Source organism: Acinonyx jubatus, chromosome E4 (assembly GCF_027475565.1).
Source record: "Acinonyx jubatus isolate Ajub_Pintada_27869175 chromosome E4, VMU_Ajub_asm_v1.0, whole genome shotgun sequence".
Classification (NCBI taxonomy): Eukaryota; Metazoa; Chordata; class Mammalia; order Carnivora; family Felidae; genus Acinonyx; species Acinonyx jubatus.
Window position 1 is genome coordinate 68,320,120 of NC_069395.1, and position 22,879 is coordinate 68,342,998.

Genomic DNA, 22,879 nt, shown 5'->3' on the forward strand with positions numbered 1-22,879 from the left:
ATCCTATGATCCAGTAATTGCACTACTGGATACTACCCAAGAGAATACAAAAACACGAATTCCATGGGACACACGCACCCCTGTGTTTATTGCAACATTACTTCCAATAGCCAGCGCAAGGGTCCATTGACAAATGAGTGAAGGAAAAAGAAGTCCTATATGTATGTATGTGTGTGTATATGTATATCCATACACACACACACACACACACACACACACACACACACACACTGGAATATTACTGAACCATAAAAAATTGAAATCTTGCCATTTGCAATGACCTGGATGGAGCCTAATAGGTTAAGAAAAGTCAGGGAAAGACAAATACCATATGATTTTACTCATGTAGCACTTAAGAAACAACGAATGAGCAAAGGGAGAAAAAAAGCAGAGACAAACCAAGAAATAGGCTCTTAAGTGCAGAGAACAAACAGATGGTTCCCAGAGAGGAGGTGAATGGTGGGAGGGGTGAAAGAGGTGATGGGGATGAAGGAGCGCCCTCGTCATGATGAGCACGGGGTGAGTATGGAGTTGGTGAATCACTATATTGTACAACTTAAACTAATAAGACACTGGATGTTACTATTACTGGAATTAAAATAAAAAATGAAAAAACCAGAGGCCAACTTTTAATTATACCAAGAAACTTCGTTGATTAAACAGATAGCTGACCTTTCCCTTAATTTTTGAAATTTTGTTTTTAAATAAATTAACATGTTTTTGTTGTATATTTTTGCTCTAAAGGCTTCCTGACAAACCTGGTCCTGATGATTCATGGCCTACATCAGCTAGTCAAGGCTTAGATTTCGGTACCGAGGTAAAGTACCCTCCTGTGAAACTCACTTTTCTGCTCTGAATTTAGTTTTCTCCCTTCCTTACTCTTAAAATTTAACCGTAGCCTGTGTATCATCATTTTATGTGTGTCATGGAAAGTTAGCCAGAACAAACCATTTAACAGATACAGGTCACGTTGAATTTTTTGTTTTGTTTTGTTTTGTTTTACTTTGGTAAACCCTACATGTGGAGGCTGATAAAAGAATGGGCTGGAAAATATATAATGACCGTCAAATTATATTGGGAAAAGCTTTCCCATAATGGAGGAAATATGACATTTGGTTAAGGATAAGGATTCTTACTGTGATACTAACATGACTGATAATACTCATGCCTAAATGAAATCTTATTGGATCCAAGTATCTATTGTATGTGGCCCCCGCCCCGGGCAGTTTTTATTTTGGTGAGATACAGGATTTTCCTTTGTCTCTATCTTTTGTTCTACATTTGGACTAAAATAATATTAGAAAATGTAGAAATTTAGATGTTTACATTATTTCTCAACATTTACCTCACAAAGGTGTTTCCCTGTATTTTTGAAATAACTCCATGAAGAGTAAGTTAAAATTGTGCATCTCCCTGAAGAATACGTATTTTGCTGAAAAGAGTAGCTCTATGAGCAGAGGCTCTTCATAGCCAAGTTGTCAAATTTCTAATTTCAGAAATCTTCCATATTCTAGCTTTTAAAAATATCTCCTCCTAATCCTTGTGTCAGATTATAAAATTTAAAGTTTCAGACATCTGATATTTATTTAAATATTCATTTCAAAGCCCCTAAATCATTATAGGCTACTGGAGGTTACTTGTTTGACTCCTGGAGCTCCTAGAATAAAGTCTTGCTTGGAAGAAGCAATGTCATATTTTTTGAATGTGAATAAATGAGTAGGAAAATGGAATTCCGTAGAATGGAATTTGAAAAGTAATGAAATACGCATGATATATCACAATTAAATATGTGAATTGAAAAAGTAAGGCTTCAGTTTATATCCGTTTAGTGTTTAATACGTATAAACGCAAATGAATTATATTGAAGAAATCAGGAGTTACATACGAAAGAAGGTTACCATATATTGTGAGCTTAGAATTGCAGAGAAAAACTCCTCAGCCTTTGTTTCTTCAACCCCATCTGTGTCCCATTATATGCATCATTTGAAGGTTCACATTTCTTTCTAGAATTCTCATTCCCAATTCTTTCTCCATAGTGAAAGTTGTTGTGTTAAGAACCTCTCTTTTTCTGTTCTTTTGTTAGTCTAGTAAGAATTTATAGCTTTTAGGAAGCGATAGATGCCAGTAATTGAACAATTTATTTTATAGTGAAAAAACGTAAATTCTTTATTACAGTATATATAACCAGATAACTTAGAGTGATAAAAGTCAGTATTATTAGGGATATACTGTGAATCAAAACCTCTGTTTTACGTATAGATTATATATGTATGTTTAAAAGGTTTAAAAGAGACTATTGTTCATAGTATATTCCCAATCCTACTTATGTACCTGTTGAAAAATGTATGTTGTTTCCACTTACCTTCTTTTGCTCACATTTTTCCTTTTCTTTTTTGTCTTAAGCTCATGCATGATTGATTGGTCATGTGTTTTTTGTTTTTCTTTTTTCTTTTTCCCTCTTCTCCCGCCATGCTTTTTACGGTATTTTAAAAATTTTTTTAAAGTTTATTTATTTTTGAGACAGAGAGAGACACAGAGTGCAAGCGGGGTAGGGGCAGAGACAGAGGGAGACACAGAATCCAAAGCAGGCTCCAGGCTCCGAGCTGTGAACACAGAGCTCAACGTGGGGCTGAAACCCACAACCCGTGAGATCATGACTCATGAGCTGAAGGTGGATGCTGAACTGACTGTGCCACATATGTGTTCCCCGCACCAGGCTCTTTTTTAATGGTTTACCCCTAGTCTAATTTGTCCTTGCAGAAACTATTTCTTTAGTGTCTGTTCTTTTAGTACATCACTTTCTGTCAACTCCATTGTCAACATATTGGTTATGGAATTCTACTGTCTGTGTGTGGTTTCCATCCAGGACTCATTGCCCCACAAGGTTTATCATTCTTGTTTTTCTCTTTTTTGGAAGGAGCTGAGCTAAATGTTTTTTTAATGTTTGTATTTCTCTTGGAGAGGGAGGGAGAGAGAGAAAGAATGAGCAAGTGCTCGTTGTTGTGATCTGACAATATGCAAGGTATGATCTCAGGCCTTTTATATTTGTGGAGGGCTGTTTTGTGACCCAGGATGTCACTTGGAGTCATTGGAGAATGTTCTATGTGCACTTAAGAAGAATGTGCGTTCTACTGCTGTTGGATGAAAAGATCTCAATATATCGGTATTGATATCCAGGTATATAAATGTATATATGAAGGCCAATATATATCTATGTATATCTGAATACATCTGGTCCAATGACACATTGGATCTGTGTTTCCTTACTGATTTTCTGCCTTGACGATCTGCCTATTGCCATGCGTGGAGTCTTAAAGTCGTCTACAATCATGGTATTTGTATGTATACATTTATTCATGTTTGTGATTCATCGATTCATATATGTGGGCGTTTCACTTTGGGGGCATAAACGTTTGCAATTGTTAGGTCCTCTTGATGGATAGACCCCTTAATTGTGATAAAATGCCCTTCTGAATCTGTTACTACAGTGTTTAGTTTAAAATCTAGTCTGTCTGGTGGCAGTATGGCGACTCCAGCTTTCTTTTGACTTCTAGTAGCATGATAGGTGGTTCCCCATACCTTCACTTTGAATCTGGAGGTGTCCTGGGGTCTAAAATCAGTGTCTTGTTGACAGCATATAGATGGATCTTGTTGTTTGGTTTTGTTTTGTGTTTTATCCATTCGGATTCCCTGTGTCTTTTGATTGGGGCATTGAGTCCATTGACATTCAGAGTGATTAAAGATATGGATTCAGTGTCATTGTGTTATCTGAAGGTTTCATGCTTTTGGTGAGGCCTCTGGTCCTTTGTAGTCTCTGCTGCTTTCCACTCACAGAGTCGCCCCTTAGGATCTCCTGCAGGGCTGGTTTAGTGGTCATGAACTCCATTAGGTTTTGTTTGTCTGGGAAAGCCTTTCTCTCTCTTTCTATTCATATGACAGCCTTGCTGGGGAAAGGATTCTTTGCCGCATATGTTCCCATTCAGCACATTGACCGTTTCCTACCCCTCCCTTCTGCCCTGACAAGTTTCTCTGGACAGGTCTGCTGATACCCTTATGTGTCTTCCCTTGTAGATTAAGACCCGTTTGTCCCTAGCTGCTTTCAGAAATCTCTCTTGATCTTTGTAGTTTTCCGGTTTCGCTATGACATGTTGTGGTGCTGACCTGGGTTTGTTGATTTGGAAGGGAATTCTCTGTGCTGCCAGGACTTGGATGCCTGTTTCCTTCCCCAGATGAGGGAAGTTCTCAGCTATAAGTTGTTCAAATAAACCTTCTGCCCCTTTCTCTCACTCTTCTTATGGGACTCCTATTATGTGGCTAATATTTCATCTCACTGAATCAATTAGATCTCTAGTACCTGCCTCGTGGTCTAGTCATTTCCTTTCTTTCCTTTCTCTGCTTCATCTTTGTCCACAATTGTATCTTCTGTTTCACTGACTCTGTCTGCTGCTTCTCCCATCCTTGCTGTCACTGCATCCAATTTATTTTGTATCTCGTTTACATTTTATTTTCAGCATTCATTGTGACGATTCCTTAGGTCCTTGATCTCTGAAACAGTAGATTGTCTGCTGTCTTCTATGCTTGGTTTCAAGCCCAGCTATGTGTCTTATGAGTGTTCTTCCAAAAACGTGCTCAGATATATTGTTTCTGTTTCTTTTGAGCACTTCTCTGGCTGTCCTTTCGTCCTGGAATTTTTTTTTGAGGAGAATTCTTCGATTTCATCATTTTGGCTAGATTCCTGCCCTTTATGTGTTTTAATAGCTTGTTCTGTGTCCCACACCTGCGAGTACTACTATATTAAAAAGGGGTCCTACACAGTCCAGGGCCTGGCAGTTGAACAAATGTTTTTGGAGTGTGTTGTGTGCACTCTTTCGGTGCGTCTGTGGCTACTGTTCCCGCTACCTGGAGTGGTGGTTTGGGCCTTCCACCAGGTGTGCTTTGATTTGTTGGGTGAAGTAATCCTGGAAAAAAGGAGAAGAGGGTGGTGAAGAATCCTTAGCCCAAACAAAGAGGGAAATGACAGGAGTGGAAAAAAAGACCAGGCAGTGACTCAAAGGAGCTCTAGGGCTTACTCCAGAAAGAGAAGGAGGAAAAGGAAGAAGGAGATCTGGAAAAGTATAGAGAAAATGCCCGATCAAACAAACAAACAATCAGAACAGAGGAACAAAGAGAAAAAATTATATGTATAATTAGCTTTGACTGAAAATCAACTCGAGACTACTAGGCTGATTCTAACAGGAGAAGAGGAAAGAGGAGAGTAGAAAGACAAAAAAGGAAAAGAGGAGAAAGGGACAGAAAAGGAAAGAAAAGATGGGCGCCTGGGCGGCTCATTTGATGAAGCGTCCGACTCTTGAATTTGGCTCAGGTCATGTTGTCGCTGTTGGTGGGTTCGAAACCCCCATCAGGCTCTGCAGTGAGAGCATTGATCCTGCTCGGATTCTCTCTCTCTCTCCCTCTCTCTGCACCTCTCCTGCTTGATCACTCACTCTCTCTCTCAAAATAAAGAAATAAACATTAAAAAAGAAAAGAAAAAAAAGAAAAAAAAGAATAATAATTAAAATGAAAACAAACAAACTAAGATAGAAAACCGGAGGAGAGTTGTCTATTGGTGCCTGGGACTGGTGGCTGTGCTGGTTTAGACGAGGGGCTGTCTGGTCCCATCCGTGTCAGTCTCACTCCTATAGAGAAGCAGTTACGAGGCACAGAGAGTCAGGGTTTGGTGTAATGGGCCTGCCTCCACGGAGGCTCACTGTCCATTCCCTGAAGCCCCACGATGTTGGTCATGGGGAGAGAAATGGCGACACCCCAATCTCTCCTACCCACACGAGGTGTCTCAAAACTCACTGTTTAGCTAAGAGAGAGTGTACTTTGCCTGAGGTCATGAAACCAACTAGATGCAGACCAGGAATACACTTGTGGTCTTACCAAGCCTAGAGTTCTATGCCAGTTACTTCCTCATAGTCAGGAAACATACGTGCATTTTAAGTATAACTCAGAGAAAATGAATACATAAAACTTTGTCATGTGGCTCAATAATGTTTAGGTATGAGGCCCACAATAGTAGCTGTCTAGCTAAATTACAAATTTTAAAGTCATGAATAAAAATAAAGGAACAGAAATTATGTTAACTCCTTTTAGTAGCAGTCAATTTTTAAGCGCAACTTTTTTAAACCACAGGACAGAGAACTTGAGAGAGAAAATCTTTAGGTGAAGGAAGCAAGCTGAAACTGAGGAAATTCTTCCTGAAAGCATTATTTATTCTTTCCAAAGAAAATTTGTTTTATCAAAATCAATCAACAAATGAGTGAACCCATGGTGTGGTTATTTATAGCAAAATTTAAAACCCAACACAGATTTCTCTTTCCCTTCTAGCATGCTCTCATCATTCGTTGGTATGTACAAAAGACACAATTCACTTTATTAATAATTTAAATCCAGTCGGAAAATATAGGTGAACCTTCACTTCTCACATGTGGACTTATCTCTCTCTCCCTCCCGACAGGAAGGGAGACTTACCTAACGGGTGAATTTGGGAGAAGGAGCTAAGCAGTGCTTATGTGTTTCTAAATCTCCTCTTTGAAAAGATGTGCTTGCCCACAGTAACATGAATTTGGGTCTGCTCTCAGCTCTGTGGTAAGCACCCGGCCCCCGGGGTGGGGGTCAAGAATTTGTTTCCTCAATTTACAACTGAGTGGGGAAGTGTCCAATTTGGGAGGAAGCCCAATGTGGCTAACATAACCTAAACCATATCCTCCAATTTGTCAGTGTGTATTAGTAATAAAGCTACTAAGTTTCTCTCCATCTCCCTGTCTCCTGTGTTCTGAATTTAGAAAGAGAAGAGCAGGGTTACTTGCCGCCTACCCAGTGTCACCTGTCACAGCTCCACCGAGAAAAATGACTAGACAGCACTTACAGAAACATTCTCTTCTTCCTTGACTTCATAACTAACGTACATTGTTCAAAAGCAACGCCCACTCGAAAGAGAGAAAAAGTTGAAAGGAACCATTTTAGGAACAAACATAGAAAGTCAGACAAACTGAGGACACAGAGGAGTACATTCCAAATGAAAGAACATGACAAAACCTAAGAAAAAAAAAAAACTAAGTGAAACAGAGATAAGTAATGTACCTCATAGAGAGTTCAAGGTAACGGTCATAAAGATGCTCAGTGAACTTGGGAGAAGAATGAATGGATCCAGTGATAACATCAACAAAGAGATAGAAAATATAAAAAAAGAACCAATCAGAGCTGAAGGATACAATAACAGAAATGACAAACACGCTAGAGGGAATCAACACAGATAAGAAGATGCAGAAGAACAGATCAACAATTTGCAAGACAGGGTAGTAGAAATCATCCAAGCCTCAAAACAAAAAGAAAAAAGAATTTTAAAAATGAGGCTAGGTTAAGGGACCTGTGGGACAACATCCAGTGTAATAATACTTGCATTCAAGGGGTTCCAGAAAAAGAAAATAGAAAGGGGCAAAGAACTCATTTGAAGAAATAAAAGCTTCATTTTAAAAATTCAAATATTTGCTTGATTTAGCTATTTATAAAATGCTCTACAATCACTCATCAAGATATTTTATAAAAATAGAAACAAAGGTGGTATAAGTCAAAAAAAAGGAAAAAGAAAAAAGAGTGCCATAAATAAGAAAGCAATTAAAGATGTATTCTCGTGTAAGAAAATAGCAAAACTTTTAACTTAAAAGAGAAATTAACCTTTTTAGTGTTACAAGTTGATTTAATTCATAAAAAGGACTTACCATGGATTCTTTTTTTTTTCTTTTTTTTAGAGTAGCCTCCATGCTTAGTGTAGAGCCCAATGCAGGACTTGAACTCATGACCCTGAGATCAAAACCTGAGCTGAGATCAAGAGTTAGACGCTGAACTGACTGAGCCACCCAGGCACCCCCCTGGATTCTTTTAAATAGTAAACATTCATATGTCGTTAAGTGTTTGGAGGACGATCATTCACTGACATACAGAGGTGCAAAAACTGGATTATAGCAAAACTTTCAAATGTTTATGAACCACTGCCAACTGAAAATAAGTCCAAGAATCTGAGTGTACCTGCGGTTAGCAGGCAATAACATTTGCTTTCTAAAATCAAATTTAAATGAAAGCTTTTCAAGAAATTTAACATGGGTCAGTTTAGTTATATTTACTGAATACAGTTAATACTAGGTGTCTCTTGTGGCGCACCTGGGTGGCTCAGTTGTTTTTAGTGTCCAGATCTTGATTTTGACTCAGGTCATGATCTCATGGTTTTGAGACTGAGCCCCACATTTGGCTCTGTGCTGAGCATGCAACCTGCTTGGGATTCTCTTTCTCCCTCTCCTTTTGCCCCTCCCCTGCATGCACTCACTCATTCTCTCGCTAAAATAAAATAAAAATAAGTATCTCTTAGAAATGAGAGATCAAGGGACTAATATACATGAGATTAACCTCAGTTCTTTCTTAGCATGTATGATTATGACTTTTACTTCGTATGTATTGGTTACTTAAACAACTCAGAATTTCACCAAATTAAAAGCAACAATTATATCAGATATCTGAAACCCAAACTAAAACAGATAATATAACTAACCTTCCACAAGGAAGTCTCCCTGTAGTCATATGACGGCCGTGGGTTTAAGGTAGGAATCACTAAGTTTCCTCTTGGAGTAAGGTTTCCATTGAGCACTAAATTATTTTCAAAATGTCTACAATAAGGTGGTTCCAGGCCTGGGCTCATAGTAAGAGTCTTGAGTAAAGTTTGGTGCTGCTGTCTCTCCACAAGAAGTTTTGTATTGCTCTCTGAGTCTCTCATTAGTCCTGTGAAGATTAAAAAACACAAATACATTTTCTTTTTCCCTAAATCATTCCTAAATGACTTACATTTTTTAAGTTTCCATAATAGTAAATAGCATTTGCCATTGAACAGTGTTTTCACACTGAACATGTGATGGAGCACACCTAGTATCTAAAATTATACTTTTAAAATTGTTCTAAAGAAATACTTCTGTTTCCAGGGGGATTCCTAACTAACAATTCAAGTTAGGGAAGGGAGAGAAGTGGCTATCAGTGATGTACATGGCTTAACAAATAATACTTGCTGTCTTCTGGAATGGCTGTATTGACAGAATCCTTCAGGATGCCATTATATATACATACTTATATTTAGTAAACCTGTTTACAGATGTAAAACTAAACCATCCCTCAAAGACATTTTCAAGCGTTTGCTTTCACCACTCTTGTACATTTCACTTATTATCTCAAAGAAACTGAGCATTTGACACTGAGGAATCATTGAGACCAACAATCTCTAGGGGAGATAGTAGATGACAGACGTGTGATCAGAAAGAACTAAAACAGCTACAGAGGCAATTAGCTTGTAACACTTACCAAGGCACTGGAGGCAGAATCTGCCCTTTCTGTCTTCAGTCTTCCACATGCCTCCCTCCCACCATGGTGCTCTTTTAGCCACTTTGGGAACTATACTACCCTTCAGCCCTGTGTGAGTCTTTCTGTATTTCACCTGGATGCCTTTATGTAAAGTAGAAAAAGCATAAAGGATGGTTTGTCTCAAGGCCCACTCTAGTAATCATACCAAAGATCACAATCAAGAGAATAAATGTACCAAGCTGCCAGGATGAGTAGTAGTAGTACTTGACCTTTTAGGTTAAAGACGTAATCTTCCAAAAAGAAACTCATCGACATTTCTATTTAGGGTAATTCTGACAAGCAATTTTATACTAATATGCTTCTAAATGAGAAAGCTTCGAACAATGCACTTAAAGACTAGCAGATCCGATCAATGGAAAATATACAGGGTGGGGGGTGCGGGGGTGGGGGAAGAGGTCCTGTAAACCCCCAAAAAAGAGGAGGGATGCAAACTGTCCTGGACTAACATTTCAAAGGTAAGTTCACTTAGAAACCTCATTTTCCAAAATGACACGATCTAGTTGGCTTTCACTTCCTACTCATCTCATGATCTTGGCTCCACAGAAATTATGCTCTAGAGGCAAATTAATAAGCTAAATTTCTTGTCTATGATTCTGTTTTGACTTACCTGTTCAGCTTATTTCTCAAGGACTTTCTAACTTTTAATTCTTCTAAGTAGAGTTGCCTGTAGGTTTCCAACTCTGTTTTAGTAGAATCTTCTTGAGAAGTCTTCATTGTAGAGACCTGAGATTCCAGATCTTTAATTCTAAGTTCCATTTGATTTCTCGTTGAAGCATGAACATTTTCTCTTAACTGGTACAAGTTTTCTCAATCTGCTGCTTGTGCCTAATGAAAATGAACAGGATAGTTTCAAAATAGGTATAATCTGAATAATTAATTATACCTGTTTCCTTTAGTTCTGAGTCAATGTTTCAGAGAGCAATTTTAAATGAAAAAAAGCTCAAGTGTAAAATATTTGTCATCAATGTAAACTGTATTAAATATGATTTATAAAATTAAAGTTCAATCATTCTTGTATTAGTATTCACGCAATCTGATAATTCGAATAATAGAATCAATGACAAAATTTTAAAAGTCAACAATAAACTTAAGAATAATCCAAGTACAGTGCAATTTTTAAATCATAATTTTTCTTTTCCTCTTCATAGTGAGACTAGTTGTTTAAATCATCATTTTTTCTTATCCTCTCGATTTAGTAGGAATAATGATGAAACCTGAAATCTTTAAAGGGAGGAACAAATGCCTCCAGAAATCTACAAATTACCATAAACCAAGTAGAGGAAACCCATACAATACATCTAACCAAAATGTAATTTGCAGTGAAATGAATTACAGCACATTACAGATCAATCAACTAACCTGTAAAAACAGGTTGACTTCGTGTAATTTTTCTACTATGTCCAGTCGTGCTCTTTCTTCAATCTCCCGTTTATACTGTTCCACTTGACTGCGTTCTACCATATTCATTTCCATAAATTGTTTCAATTTTAATTCTTGCTGTAACTTCTTGTTATTGCTCTCCAGTTTTTCACGTTCTTCTTTGAAAGCTTTCATTGATAACACCTCTTGTTGAAGAACTTGATTTTTTGCATCCAGGTGTAGACATTTTGAAGATGTAGTTTCCAGTTCTGTTGTAAGGACATCAGCCTGCATGAATAAAATACTATAGTTTGGAAGGGAGTGAAAAGAGTCTAACTCAAAACTACTATCAAAATTTGTTCTTCAGATTTTAAGTAATCTCTACGCCCAGTGTGAGGCTTGAACTCACAATCTCAAGATCAAGAGTAACTGAGCCAGCCAAGCACTCAAAGTTTTAAATAAACTCATTTGCAATAAAATGTTACCTGTCTTAGAATGTGGAACCTTAAACAAGTCAGAAAATCAAGAGACACGTTAAAGACATCAGGTGTTACTGAAATAGATCTTTGCTATCATTCTCTTTACTACACAACATTTGCACTTGATTCTATACTTTTATTTTTCTATGATCTTTTCATATCTTTCTTTCATAAAATAAGTCCCCTCTTAGGAGAAAGTCTCTTAGCCCTTCCCCCATCTTAACACTCCATAATTTTTAAAGAAGTTTTAGCAATATCATATTGACTTATGCATGCCCAAGTCAAAAAATACGTCCCAAGATAAGACTCTGGAAATAAGACTCTAATTCATGAATCTATAAGTAATGATTCTAATGCCATGGCCTGTTTCTGAACTGCAAATGTTTTATGCTAATTTGAACTGCATTCCCAGGAGAAATGATTCTCCGGGATGTGTTAAGAAATCACATCTCCTGATATAAAACTTTAATTGGATGATCCACATATTTTTTTGAGGCTAAAAAAAATTTAATTCAATACTGTTATCTTGTAATCCTTTGTTACTTTCTAGAAAATAAGATAATACTAAACAACAACAACAACAACAACAAAACTGGCTGGAGTTTCAGTAATGCTGAGTTGGGAAGGACTGCCATCCATTCTATATGATTGGTAAGACAAGGTGAGTGGATGTGGTGGTTTTATAAATTCGTTGATACTTCTGTGAAAATCCCTCCCTTTAAGTATATGCTGGCTTCAGTAACTGGTTTCTAGTGAACAGAATATGCAGAACTGCTGTGATATTTAAGGCCAGCCTAGAAAATGTGATACAGCTTCCATCTGAATTTCTTTCTCTAGGGAAGCTCACCCTTAGAACCCAGCCACCACGTGGTGAGGAATCCCAGGCTACCTAGTGAGTCTTCATGTAGATACTCCAGCTGAGACTAACCAACGTCCTAGCCAAAGGCCAGCCTTAACAGCCAAACACGTGCGTGAACAAGCCTTTAGATGATTCTAGTCTCCAGCTTCCAGTTATGCCAGCTGATGCTAAATGAAGAAGAAATGAGTTGCCCTACTCTGCTTTGCCTAAACTAAAGATTGGTGAACAAGATAAATGCTGTTTTGAACTACTAGGTTTTGAGGTGGCTTATTATGCAGCAGTAAATTACTACCACAGATACTGATACTAAAAATGGTGTGCTGCTACCCAAAAAAACCTAAAATTAAACTTCCTTTGAACCAGGAGGTAGGTGGAACCTGGAAAGATGTAGAAAAGTGTAAGAATGAGACCCAGAAAGGGCCTCCACAAGACTCTTAGTCGAAACCTGATGGCCTGTGAAGAGGCTGACAGCAAGGGTTTCTAAGCAAGTGAAGAAAATGACACTGGAGGAAAGGGAAGTCATGCTACAAAATACCTGAAAGTAAAACGGATAGGAAAGAGAAACTAAAGACTATGCAACTGAAAGGAACCAGGACTTACTGGGTTCAAGTATCTGTTTCTCATTTACAGCCTCTCTACATGTTGAACTGTCAAATAATGCTAAAATAAAGAAATGGCTTTTGGGTTCAGAGAAAATCCAGGGTGCTACCAGGAAAACAGAAAGATTTAAGGTATGCCTCCAATTTCCTTAAGGATCTTAAGACTATAAGATTTTTTTTAAAGTAGGTTCCACACCCGACATGGGGCTTAAACTCAGCACCCAGAGATCAAGTGTCACATGCTCTACCAACTGAGCCAGCCAGGAGCCCCAAGAGTAGACGAATTTTAAAGGCATTGTCCTATAAGAGCTTCACAGGAAACCTGAAGCAAAAAGCTTATCTCAAAGGACTTGGGAGGGTCGCTTTGCTAAAACACGGCATGAAATCCAGTAATATTTACAGAAAACTAAAAAAGGTAAGAGATTTATAGTAGCAAACATACTATTTGCTACCTTGGACTAAAAGAGACCAAATAGTGAAAAATGAAAAGAGGCCTTTGGGTCTTAGAAGTCCCACAGGGAGGAAGCAGGATGAAAAAACAGCTGCAAATACAGGTCATTCCTTGTGAAAAGGAAGGAACCAAGAGCTCAAAGAGTAAAGAAAGGGAAGAGACATGGAGAAAGTATTCCCGTGGTTAGGACTAAGTCCTAACTTAAGAACTGACAGCATGCATCAGGCTATATTTCAAAACTCTTATGGACTAGGGTGCTTCCCATCTTCTTTTTCTGAATGGGTGAGTCTTCAGCAGTTGACTAGAATGTTGCATTTGTGAGTGGTAAATAACTGTCTCTTTCGTTCTCAAGTCCTCATATTGAGAACCCTTGCACTCAAGGGGCTATACTTGAGATACCATAACCCAGGCAGCTTATCCCCACTGCACCTGATTAAGATGGTAAGATCTTGGACTCAAGGCCTGAGCCTGATGCTATGATAACTGAGACTTGCAGGAGGTATTGGAGGGGGAGGGGAGTGAATGTATTTTTCAGGTGGGAGGAATACAAACATTTGTGGCCAGTGGGTAAAGTATACTGCTTTTTAAAGGTGTCCATAGGTTTTAAATATTAATTCCATTAAAAAAAGGCCATGGAACAACCTCAGTGACTTGCTCCTAATGAACAGAATATGTGACTATGATCCTGTGTGTATTCCAAGTCTAGGTGACAAAAGGCGATTCTGCCTTGCTCTGTATCTCAGGCTGCTAACTTGGAATCTAGCTCCCCATCTAGTGAGGAAGCCTAGGCCACAAAGAGGGTCTAGGTGTGTCAGTTTAAGTGTTTCTGCTGCCTCCTGAACTGAAGTCCCAGGCAACAGCCAGCATCAACCACCAGACGTTAGTGAACAAATCTTCAAATGGATCCAGCCCCAAACCTTTCAGTTGCCCCACCTGAAGCTGAGCGGAGCAGAGACTAGCTGTCCTGGACAGACTTTTCCTAACAGATTTGTGAACAAAAGAGATCTAACCTTTGGGGAGTTTGTTAAGAAAAAAACAAAAATGATAAATTGAAGTGTGGATGAAAAAAAAGAGATAAGACACATAAACTTGTATGGGAGAAATTGATCTCCATTAAAGTAGGATGTAATAAATGTTAAGATTAATTTACAAACAACCAATAGTGCTAATGAGAAGAAGCAGATAACTAGAAGCAAGATCTAAGAAGTTTTTCTCTCAGTTTTTCCCCAGTTAGGATCATATTAGCTGCTCATTTTCCATTATGGCCTTTATTATGTTGAGGTATGGTTCCTCTAAGCCTACTTTGTTGAAGTTTGTATCATGAATGGATGTTATAGCTTGTCAAATTCTTTTTCTGCATCTATTGCAATGATATGATTTTATGCTTTTTTGAAAATTAATGAGGTATCACATTCATTGATTTGCAAATATTGAACCACCCCTGAAAACCAGGGATAAATCCTATTTGGTTATAGTGAATGATTTTTTTAATGCTTATTGATTTTTGAGAAGGAGCACAAGCAGGGGAGGGACAGAGAGGGAGGGAAACACAGAATCTGAAATAGGCTCCAGGGTCCAAGCTGTCAACAGAGCCTGACACTGGGCTCAAACCGACGGACCATGAGATCGTAACCTGAGCTGAAGTTGGATGCTTACCTGACTAAGCCACCCAGCTGCCCCTGGCCCCGGTGAATGATTTTTTAATGTATTGTTGGACTCAGTTTGCTTATTTTGTTGAAGATTTTTGCATGTTCATCAGAGATGCTGGCCTGTAATTCTCTTTGTGGTGTCTTTATCTGGTTTTGGTAGCAGGGTAAAGCTGGCATATAATGAATTTGGAAGTTTCCCTTTTATGTTTTTCTGGAACAATTTGAAAAGGACAGGTTAAACTTTCTCTTTGCTTTTCTTTTTTTTTTTTTTATTAGCTGTTCTTTACATGTTAAAATTTACGTCTGAAGTCATCTGGTCCTAGACTTGTGTTTGTTGAGAGTTTTTTGATTCCTGATTCAGTTTCCTTGCTGGTTATTGACTTTTTTGAAATTTTCTATTTCTTCTTGTTTTAGTTTGGTAAGTTATATATTTCTAGGAATTTATTCATTTCTTCTAAGTTGTCCAACTTGATGGCATACATTTTTTCACAATATTCTCTCATAAATGTTTGTATTTCTGTGGCGTTGGTTCTTATTTCTACTCTCACATTTGTGGTTTTATTTATTTTGGTCTTTTCTATTTTCTTGTTGATTACTCTGGCTAACGCCTTATCAGTTTAATTAATTTTTACAAAGAACCAGCTCTAAGTTTCATTGATCTGTTCTAGTTTTATCTGTTTTTTGTTTGTCTATCATTCATTTCTGCTTTAATCTCTTTTTTAAATTTTATTTTGAGAGCGACCACACATGAGTGGGAGATGGGCAGAAAGAGAGAGAGAGAGAGAGAGAGAGAGAGAGAGAGAGGGAGGGAGAGAGAGAACCCCAGACAGGTTCCATGCTGCCAGCAGAGAGCCTAACATGGGGCTCGATCTCACAACTGTGAGATCATGACCTGAGCCAAAATCGAGAGCCAGACACTTAACCAGTTAAGCCACCCAAAGGCCCCCTACTCTGATCATTATTACTTGCTTTCTTCTGCTGGCTTCAGGCTTCATTTCTTGTTCTTTTTCTAGTTCCTTTAGGTGTAAGGTTATGTTCTTTGAAATTTTTCTTGCTTCTTGAAGTAGGCTTATATTGCTATGTACTTCCCCTCTTAGGACCACTTTTGCAGCATCTCAAAGGTTTCAGACCATTGTTTTTTCATTTCCATTTGTATACACGTATTTTTTTTTTAATTTCTTCTTGTATTTCCTGCTTAACCCATTCCAGTGTAGTAGCACGTTCTTTAACCTGCAGGTATTGTTTTTAATAATTAAGGCCTGTTTTTTGTTTGTGATCCATTCTTGAGAATATTCTATGTACTCTTGAAAACGTGTATTCTGTTTTAGGATGGAACGTTCTGAAAAAAAATCTCTTAAGTCCAATTTGGTCCACTCTGTCATTCAAAGCCATTGTTTCTTTTCTTTTTTTTTTTTTTTAAATATATGAAATTTATTGTCAAATTGGTTTTCATACAACACCCAGTGCTCATCCCAACAGGTGCCCTCCTCAATACCCATTACCCACCCTCCACTCCCTCCCACCCCCCATCAGCCCTCAGGTTGTTCTCAGTTTTTAAGAGTGTCTTATGGTTTGGCTCTCTCCCACTCTAACCTCTTTTTTTTTCCTTCCCCTCCCCCATGGGTTCCTGTTAAGTTTCTCAGCATCCACATAAGAGGGAACACATATCGTATGTGTCTTTCTCTGTATGACTCAAAGCCACTGCTTCTTTGGTGATTTTCTGTTAACATGTATTTTTTGGTGATTTTTTTTTGTTAAGATCTATTGATGTAAATGGGGTGTTAAAGTATCCTATTACTGTCTTATTATCAATTAGTTCCTTTATGTTGGTTATTGTTTTATGTACTTGAGTGTTCTCATGGTGGGTGCATAAATATTTACAATTGTTAGATCTTCCTATTGGATTGCACCCTTTATTATGATATAGTAGCATTCTTTGGCTCTTGCTACAGTCTTTGTTTTTGGTTGTTTATTTATTTTGAGAGAGACAGAGTTGGGAAGGGACATAGAAAGGGGGAGAGAAAATTTCAAGCAGCCTCCATGCTGTCAGCCTGGAGCCCAACATGGGGCTCAAAGCCACCAGCCATAAGATCATGACCTGAGCCAAGACCTAGTCGGTCGCTCAAATGACTGAGGCACCCAGGTGCCCCACAGTCTTTGTTTTAAGGACTCTTGTCTAACAAAAGTATCGCTATTTTTTCTTTTAACGTGATAAATTTTTCTCCATCCCCTCGCTTTCATTTTTTTTTAATAGAACTTATTGTCAACTTGGCTTACATACAGTGTGTATAGTGTGCTCTTGGTTTTGGGAGTAGATTCCGGTGGTTCGTCACTTATAGACAACACCCAGGGCTCATCCCAACAAGTGCCCTCCTCAATGCCCACCACCCACTTTCCCTTCTCACTCACTGCCCCCCCCATCAACCCTCTATTTGTTCTCTGCATTCAAGAGTCTCCTATGGTTTGCCTCTCTCCTTCTCTGTTTGTAACTATTTTTCCCCTTCCCTTCCCCCATGGTCTTCTGTGAAGTTTCTCAAGTTCCACATAGGAGCAAAAACATATGATATCTGTCTTTCTGTGACTTATTTCATGTAGCATAATACCTTCCAGTTCCATCCACATTGCAAGAGATAGCACGATTTCACTCTTTCTCCTTGCCAGGTAGTATTCCAGTGTATATATAAACCACATCACTTTATCCATTCATCAGTTGATGGGCATTTAGGCTCTTTCCACAATTTGGCTATTGTTGAAAGCACTGCTATAGACATTGGAGTACATGTGCCCCTATGAATCAGCACTCCTGTATCCTTTGCATATATTCCCAGTAGTGCTATTGAGGGGTCGTAGGGTAGTTCTATTTTCAATTGTTTTGAGGAACCTACGCACTGTTTTCCAGAGCGGCTGTACCAGTTTGCATTACCACCAACAGTGCAAGCATCCCCTCCCTTTCAATCTGCAGGTGTCTTTATGTCTAAAATGAGGTTTTTATAGGCAGCATACAGATGGGTCTTGTTTTTTAATCCATCCTGTCACCCTAGGTCTTTTGGTTGGAGTGTTTATTCCATTTATATCCAAAGCAATTATTGACAGGTATGTATTTATTGTCATTTTACTACTTGTTTTGTGGTTGTTTCTGGAGATTTTCTCAAATCCTTTATTGTTTTTTCTCCCTTTGATGTCTTTCTAATTTGCTTTAAGGATATATTTGGATTTCTTTCTCTTTATTCTTTTTATGGTTATTAGTGGGTTTTGGTATATGATAAGCATTAATTTGTATATCACCTCTTCTGCGTGTAGCAGTCTATATTAAGTTGATGGTCACTTAAGTTAGAGCTCATTTTTTTTCTCCTCCCCATGTTTTGATAAGCTATTATATTGTATATCCTTTTTTGGGGCATTCCTTGACGATTTTTTTTTACAGAAATATACATTTTTACTGCTTTTACATTTCCTGCCTTTATACTGTCACTTTTGATCTCTCCTTTCCACTCAGAGTCCCCGATAATATTTCTTACAGGCTGATTTAGTGGTCACAAACTCCCTCCATTTTTGTTTGTCTGAGAAATTCTTTCTCTCTCCTTCTATTATGAATGATAGCCTTACTGGATAGAGTATATTTGGCTGCAGATTTTTCTCATTCAGCACTTTGAATATATCATGCCATTTCCTTCTGCCTTGCAAAGTTTCTGTTGAAAAATCTCCTGCTAGCCTTGTGGGTTTTCCCTTGGAAGTGAATGACTTGTTGTGCTGCTTTTAAGATTTGTAGCAGTGGGGCGCCTGTGTGGCTCAGTCGGTTAAGCATGACTTGATCTTAGCTCAAGTCGTGACCTCGCAGTTCATGGGTTTAAGCCCTCCAGTGGGCTCTGCACTGACAGCACAGAGAGTGCTTGGGATTTTCTCTCTCTCTCTCTCTCTCTCTCTCTCTCTCTCTCTCTGCCCCTCCCCTGCTTGTGTCTGCGTTCTGTCACAGAAAAAAAAAAATAAACAAAACACTAAAAAAAAAAAGATGTTAGCAGTATATTTTGCAAATTTAATTACAACATATCTTGGGTGTTGATTTTGATGGAAGTTCTCTGTGCCTCCTGGATCTGGATGTCTGTTTTCTTCTCCACATTAGGGAATTTTTCAGTTATTGTGTCTTCAAATCAATTATCTGTCCCCTTCTCTCTGTCTTCTTCTTCTGGGACTCTTATCATATGAATGTTTTTACATTTGACGGAGTCACCGAGTGCCTTAAGTCTATTCTTGCATTGGATAATTCTTTGTCTTCTTCAGCTTCACTGCTTTCCATTACTTTGTCTTCTAGGTCATTAATTTGTTCCTCTGCCTCTTCCAGCTTGCTGTTCATCTTTACTGCACTCTTCATCTCTGATTCTTGAACTCTCTTATGTCTGTGGTAAGGGTCCCTCTGATGTCTTCCATTCTTTTCTCAAGTCCAGTAAATATCCTTATGATCATGGTTTTAAATTCTCCATTAGCCGTGTTATTTACATATGTCCCATTTAGGTCTCTGGCCATGGCCTTATCCTGTTCGTTCATTTGGGATAAATGCCTCTGTCTTTTCATTTTGTCTAAGTATCTGCCAGCTTCTGTGTGTTAGAGAAGCCAGTTATCTCACCTGCTCCTGAAAGTAATGGACTTAGGAAAAAGACGTCGTGTAATGCCCAGGGTCTAGCACTTCAGGGAGTGTCACCAGTGTGTGCTGTATGTGTTCTGTTGTGTTCTGGCTATGCTATCCTTCAGGCCAGTCATCTGCAGAGGCTCTCCTTGCCTGGTCTGGTGAGTGTTTGGTCCCTGGCCTGAATGTAGCGAGTTTTAACTAGGTGTGCTCTGGTCTGCTTATGAAATGAGACCTGTCACCACCTCTACTGGAACTGAGGCCAAGAGAAACTCTCTGGTTGGGAGATGTGGTGTGGGAAGGCATTTGTCTTGGTCCGGGGGACAGGTCTGCTGTGCTGGAAATCAAGCAAGAGTGATTGAAAAAGGTAGTTCCACCAGAGTGCAAGGGGGTGGTGCTTGGTGTAAGCAAGTTAGGTAACCAGTGTTAGCAATGCACTGCTTCCTGCAGGTGGCTTTATGTTTGTGGTGAGGGGCAGGAGAAGGAGATGGTGCCACCCAGCGGCTTTGTTCCTACAGACAGGTCTCTCTGAACTTTGCCTCTGAGGGATGTGCTCTGAGAAGAGCAACTAATCTCCCCACTGTGTGCCCCAGGCACTCTTCAGACCACTGTATCCATGCTGTATGCTCCCACGTTGTTTGCCTGCCCTCTGTCGAAGAGCAGTGCAGTACCTCAGGGCTCTAACCCAGCTAAACCGGATGCCCTTTAAAACTCCAGACTTTAAGCACTACTGGTTGCAAGAACTCACGAAATGCAGCCCCTCTTGTTTTCCAAGCCAGTGGGTATGGGGATATGTTCTCTTTGTGCATTCCCCTGTGTGTTCCTCTCTCTCATCCTTACCCACAACCTCGACTCCCTCCCCTCTGCAGCAGCCAGGATATGTTTCTCCTCTGGCGACACTTCTGCATCAAGGACCTTCTTTGATGTGGCCTCTTTTCTCCCTTCTGTTGTGGAGTTTGTTCTGTCAGTCTTCAGGTCGATTTCTGGGGTATTTAGGGTGAGCTGACTGTTATCTAGTTGTATTCGTGGGATGAGGCAAGCCTAGAGTCCTCCTACTCCTCTGCCTTCTTCCTGTCTCTAAGATCTTTTGCTAAGATTCCCTTCAATTCCAACAATTCTTACAAGTAGGCAGGAATGCCTCTTTAGAATGTCCCCTCAAGTTAAGGTAGAAGCACAGAGACATACGATTTGAAGCACAATAGTTGAAAAACTGGAAAGAGTCAATTTGATAACCAAAATTGGGCCTTTGATCTGATTTCAATTAAAGGAAATAGGCAGCTTTGAGTATTTTTTAATCCATTGAATACTCAATCTTCATTCTCCTTTCCTCAGTGAGGAAATAAAGAGACTGTTATGGAATCATTTTTCATCTTTTCAGTAGCAAAACAAATGTACTGTCCTTTAGCACTACTTAAATTAACTGCACATTCTCCTTTACCTTACTCCAACTTTGTTTGTGTGGGGAGGTAAGACCATTTCATCTTTGTGTTGTCCCACAATGCTTCTCCATATCATACAAGTTGGCTTCAAAAATTTTTTTGTCATTCAAATTACCAATCTACTATTTGTTTCTGATAAATCAACTTAATACTACCTCACTTTGTACAGCTGTATTATTTGAATGATGTAATGTTTATTCCGTTAATTATACACTGAGCTATAACGTCTAGCTATGCATATCTTTCTATTTAAGTGAAAGAAGGGGATACAGGCTACTGTGTTTTCCAAGAATGTAGGATCTGTGCCAAGAACAGGATTAACACCAGTGTTACACACAAGAACCAGGTCAGAAGAGGATCTCATTGTGAATTGCAAGATGATGGATTAGCAAGACTGCTTAACAGGAAAGAGGAATAGCCCAGAGTTAATCTTTTCCTTCCTAGATGGTGAAAACTATGGATGAGTCTATGCGTTATAATGAGATAATAAAATATAATGAAGTAAACGGTAGACTGAGTCAAGAGATCCTATGGCCAAGATTTGATGGAAATGAAAGTGGGCAGCACTGACTGAGACACTAAAAGTTTGCACAGGCGGGGAACCTGGGTGGCTCAGTCAGTTGAGCCTCAACCTCTCAGGTCACGATCCCAGGGTCATGGGATCAAGACCCCTGTCAGCCTCCACACTAAGTGTGAAGCCTGCTAAAAATTCTCTCTCCTCTCTTCCTCTCTCTCTCTCTCTCTCCCTCTCTCTCTCCCCACACACCCCCTCGTCCTGCTTGTGCATGCTCTAAAAAGACATATAAATAAATAAATAAATAAATAAATAAATAAATAAATAAAAGTCTGAACACACTAAAGAAAGAGCATTTTATCTTTTTGAGCCTGACTTCACATCAAGTCATGGGGTCAGCAAGGCATAGGCTGGCGAAAGGGTCCTTCAAGAAGCAAAAATCTCTATAGGAGCAAAGTTAAGTTCTACTACATTGACTTTTTATTATTACACAAGTGACTGGTAATTTGCAAGATAACTAGGAAACAGTTTTCATAAAATTTGATATGGTACTGGCATAAGGACAGACATATAGATCAATGTATTAACATTGAGAATATAAAAATAAACTCTCACATTATAGTGAACTGATTTTCCACAAGGGTGCCAGACAATTAAATGGAATAAGAATAGTCTTTGTAGCAAATGGTACTGGGACAAATGGATATCCACATGCAAAGTAATAAAATCAGAACTCTACCCCATAGCATATATACAAAATTAACTTAAAATCTAAGAGCTAAAATGATAAAACTCTTAGAAAAAAGCTTACATGTATATGTTTGTGACTGGATTTGGCAATGATTTCTTAGACATGACACCAAAAGACAAAAGCAGATTAAGTTTACTTCATCAAAATTAAAAACTACTATGCCTCAAATATCACCATCAAGAAAGTGAAAAGGCAAGTGACTAAATAGGAGAAAATACCTGAAAATCCCATATCTGCTAAGGGATTTGTATGTAGGATATTTAAATAACTCTTCCAATAATGAAAAGACAATCCAATATAAAAACGGGCAAAAGAATGGAGTAGTTCTTTAAAGACGATACAGAAATGGATAATAATCGCATTCAAAGGGAGATGTTCAGGGTGCCTGGGGGTGCTCAGTTGGTTGAGTGTCCGACTTTGGCTCAGGTCACGATCTCACTGTTCATGGGTTTGAGCCCCGCGTCGGGCTCTGTGCTGACAGCTCAGAGCCTGGAGCCTGTTTCAGATTCTGTGTCTCCCTCTCTCTCTGCCCCTCCCCTGCTCACACTGTCTCTCTCAAAAATAAAAAAGACATGTTCAGCATCATTAGTTCTAAGAAAATGCAAACCAAAAACCACAAGATGCCATTTCATACCCACTAGAATTGCTATCATAAAAGCAACAGATAATGACAAACATTGGCAAGAATCAGGAAAATGGAACTCTCAAAAACTG

At 38.8% G+C, this 22,879-nt stretch overlaps 1 protein-coding gene across 7 annotated transcripts in view; it reads right to left on the bottom strand.

Moving 5' to 3' along the window:
- The window catches only part of LOC106984159 (ankyrin repeat domain-containing protein 26-like), a 197,336-nt gene that overhangs the window by 33,001 nt on the left and 141,456 nt on the right, over window positions 1-22,879 (bottom strand). For 3 of the 7 annotated variants that reach the window (XR_008292943.1, XR_008292946.1, XR_008292942.1), the window contains exons 17-18: window positions 10,804-11,091; window positions 10,021-10,269 (exon numbers count right to left, since the gene is read on the bottom strand). The exons of 3 other annotated variants lie outside the window; for them this stretch is intronic. The gene's annotated coding sequence lies outside the window, so the exon portion shown is untranslated. Of the gene's footprint in view, window positions 1-9,973; window positions 10,270-10,803; window positions 11,092-22,879 lie in introns of those variants that run through there. One more of the 7 variants, XR_008292947.1, reaches the window with a different exon arrangement.